Genomic DNA, 4,055 nt, shown 5'->3' with positions numbered 1-4,055 from the left:
TCATGGACTTGCCCTTCTCATAGGGCATTTCGGACAAAATCCAGGTTTTAAAAGAAAATTCTTGGTGTTTCTAGAACTTATATAAATTGTTTCTTATACAAATTATCCTAATTAACACAAAAATCTGCAAGATTTTAAGATGCATGACTTTTCCAATTATTCTTCATTTACGGGAGAGGTTAGATTGAGTTTGGTCTTTGGCCAGAATATATGTAAAATACGTCCAGTGGATGCAATATCATTTACCTTTATTGTACTTATAGATCTTGGTTAGAGAAAATAACTGGATTTATTGTGTGTTACACAGAAGAGAAAATTATTAAATTATTGCTTGCCAGGGTTCTTCCTTCAAACCTTTTCTGGAGGAAAATTGTCAACTCAGAATTTCTCTTATGGGTCTCAGAGGCTAGTAACTTATTGAATACAGAAAATGTCTTGTTTTAAACTTATATACATGTGAAAAATCACCTCTTTAATAGTCTCTAGTGTGATATAATGTGCAGCTTAGGCAATAGCTGTCGGTAGATTTAACTATATTTATAGAGAGGCACAGATACATATATTCTTGGACTTCTCCACATGTCTTCAAAAATTTTTCTTCTGAGGCCCATTCCCGGGGCTTTTTGTTTAGATGAAAGGAAGGATGACTATTTGGCCTTCACTGACAGTCCCCATTATTTACGAGTTCCAGTGTAAAATTTAGTCTAAAAAGCAAAATGTGCCTTTTTTTCACCAGAGCATTCGAAAAGGCTCTACAGCATTGAATATTTATAAATTTGGGGAAATTGAGAAACTGCATTTGAAGGTTATTGCCTGAACAAGTAAACTAAGAATTTGGTTTTACCTTCATAATTTGACATAGCTGGTACTACAGATATCTGATGGAATTCTACTGTCTATGACAATAAAATCATGATTCAAGGTTACTGTTTGTTTCGGGCCCACAGGAAGAGGGGGCAAGATGAATCTTTGCTGCGGTTTTGGTTTGCAACCATAAAACTCTGGGGTGAAACCACACAATCAGGCATTCATTTACGTAAAAAAGTGCATCTAGCAGGAACTAATCCAGCTCTGTAAAAAGACGTCAGAGAATACTTTTTACAGAATATTAATATTAGGAAATATGGTTACATGCAGCATTATATTATTGGATTCTGACTCAGCCTTTTTTGTCCATAAACAAATAAAAAGGATTTTAAGGCTGCAATATCATTTTAGCAATCCTGGAAACTTTATAGCAACAAAAGTACAGATTTGAAAGCACCCACCCTTCTTACCTATGCTCAGATATTTTTAAAATAGTTCTTCATGAAAATCCTAGATGGTTTCAAGATGCCTCTGGGCATATGCCTAATGCTAGTGGGAAAACAGCAGGTTCCTTCGCTTTTTTTCTGATAGAAAAAGGAGCATTAGGACTTTGTGTCAATGGGGGGCTTGCCAAGTGTCCAGATGCCAGAGGAATTAGCTCAGCCAGCTTTGTGTATATAGGCCACATCTGCCCCTGGACATACAGAGTTAAACATAACAGTAAAAGAAGAAATACTGAGAACTAGGATCAATATTTACTTACCAAAGTAGATTGGCTTGGAAAAATTAACTTTAGCCTTGTTATGTTATCACAGTAAGAGCGACAGTTTCTAGCTCTTGGTTCTGTGGGAGAACAGATAACAGAGTTGCAAATATGAGGAAAGAATTCTTCCTGATAGGTGTAATTGATGCTAGAATAGGAGATTGAAAGTATGTGGAGTATGGCTGGGTGCCAGCCAGACAGGTCTTTTTTTCTTGTCGAGTAGCTGCTTCAAATCCTCCTGGCTTCTGTGGTGAATTTTCTTGCTGATTGATGAACATTGGGAGCCACAGCTTCAGGTGAGAGATTTATCTCCTTGAACTGTACAATGTCAGAAGGCAGAAGAGCAGCTTTCCGATTCCTTTCTGATTCTAGCGACTACCATATTAGTTGGGGAACTACTATCTGCTGTAACAAAGGACACAAAAAACCTTGGTGACTCAAAAAGATGGCAGTTTATTTTCATTCAAGTGGCATTTCAGGGCATGTGTTCTGTGTCGGCAGGGGGCTCTCCTCTACATGTTTGTCATTCAGAAACTCAGGCTGACAGGAGCTCTACCATCTTTAGTTCCTGACTTCCAAGGTCAGTATAGACTGAGCCATCTTAGCTGACAGGAATGGTGAAGTTCAGGGTTAGAGATTTTCTCTTAGCCGTGTGAGAAGAAAATTGTACTCATTACTCCTGGTCTCATTTCTTCAGCAACAGCCGAGTCACTTGGACACACCAAACTGAAGAGGGCTAAAAATGGCAATCCTCACTTGCACGGTCTTTGAGAAAGTCTACACTACATCTTAGATCTGTGTGTGGAAGATTTTTATAGAACATTGACTCTAAAACTGTGAAGGGTCTGAGATGTTACCCTACCTACAGTTACACACATTCTCTCTCTTCTCTCTCTCTCTCTCTCTCTCTCTCTCTCTCTCTCTCTCTCTCTCTCCCTCCTCTCACTCTCAGAAACACTAGACCTCTGGATCAGAGGGGGGAAAACTGTTTATTTACTCACAGAACATCACAGCCAGATCTTAGAAAATATTCTAAAATATTTAAGGGTAAAAATGTCATGATGTCTGCAATACTTTTGTTTGTAACAGCTTTGTGAGATATAATTCACCCATTAAGGTTTGTAGATTTTTGAAAGTGGTAACAGGTCCATAGGTAACCAACACATAGAGCTTATTTGGTGAATCTTCATCCTCATCATGTCTTCTGGGCAATGGCACCTGGATACAGTAATGACATTTCTTGTTCCTTTGGCCCAAACAGCTTTGTTGAGTCTGGTATCAATGCGCACATCTGGACATCCCATTTCCTTCATGGCAAATTTCCGGATCTCTTTGAGTGCCCAAGGGTCATGGTTCTTGAAACCCACTCCCTGGATGTGCTGGTGACTGTTAATGGTGTATTCTCTGGTCACTACATCAGTGACAGCAGAACAGCTCTTCTTCTCACCACCTGTCTTTGCAGGAGCCATTCAGCCAGGCCCAAGTTGGAAAAGATTGTACATCATTTCTTTTTATTGCCAAATAATATTCCATTGTATGAACATATCACATTTTATTTCTCCATTTATCCATTGATGGACATTGGGGTTGTTTTCATCTTTTGACTATTATGAACAGTGCTGCTGCAATGAATATTCTTATACAACCTTATGGATGGACATGCTTCTATTTCTCCTAGGAGTGGAATTGTACTTGAGTGTTTTTATTGTGAAAGCATGCTGTGTTTTGTCAAAAGCTCTTTCTGCATCTACTGAAATAAGCACATGACATTTATCATAAATTCTATTGATAAGGTGTATTACATTAATTGATTTTCAGATGTCAAACCAACCTTGATTTCCTGGAATAAAACCCAGTTTGCCATGATGTATAATCCTTTTTATGTGTTGCTGAATTGGTTTGCTAGTATTTTGTTGAGGATTTTCATATCTATATTCAGAAGGAATATTGGTCTGGAGTTCTTTCTTCTTGTGATATTTTGTTTAGTTTTGGTAATAGGGTACTTATGGCCTCGTTGAATAAGTTGAGCAGTGTTCCTTCTTCTTCTGTTTTTGGGAAGTGTTTGTAAAGAATTGTTATTAATTCTTCTTTAAATCTTTAGTAGAATTAAGCAGTGAATTCATCTGGATCTGAGTTTTTCTTTGTGGAAAGTTTTATTTCTTTTTATTTTAATTTTGTTATTAATTAAACATCTTTAATGTTATAGATGGATGCAGATTTTCTAATTCTTCTTTAGTCAGTTTCAATACTTTATGTCTTACTAAAAACTTGTCTATTTCATCTAGTTGTCTAATTTATTGACATATAATTGTTCATAGCATTCCCTTATAATTCTCTTTATTTCTTTAAGGCTGATAGTAATATCCTCTCTCATTTCTGACTTTAGTAATTTGAGTCTCCTCTCTGTTTCCAGGTTAATCTAGCTAAAGATTTGTCCATTTTGTTGGTCTTTTTTTCATTAATTTCCACTCTAATCTTTATTATT

The 4,055-nt window shown here is 36.8% G+C and overlaps 1 pseudogene across 1 annotated transcript; it reads right to left on the bottom strand.

Moving 5' to 3' along the window:
* Window positions 1-2,626: 2,626 nt before the first annotated feature.
* Window positions 2,627-3,039, bottom strand: LOC308496865 (large ribosomal subunit protein eL31-like; annotated as a pseudogene). The gene has a single exon. The product of its transcript is annotated as a large ribosomal subunit protein eL31-like (transcript).
* Window positions 3,040-4,055: the final 1,016 nt, after the last annotated feature.

This window comes from Rhinolophus hipposideros (genome assembly GCF_964194185.1).
Source record: "Rhinolophus hipposideros genome assembly, chromosome: 4".
In the NCBI taxonomy this organism is placed as follows: domain Eukaryota; kingdom Metazoa; phylum Chordata; class Mammalia; order Chiroptera; family Rhinolophidae; genus Rhinolophus; species Rhinolophus hipposideros.
This window is presented reverse-complemented; position numbering and strand designations above follow the sequence as displayed.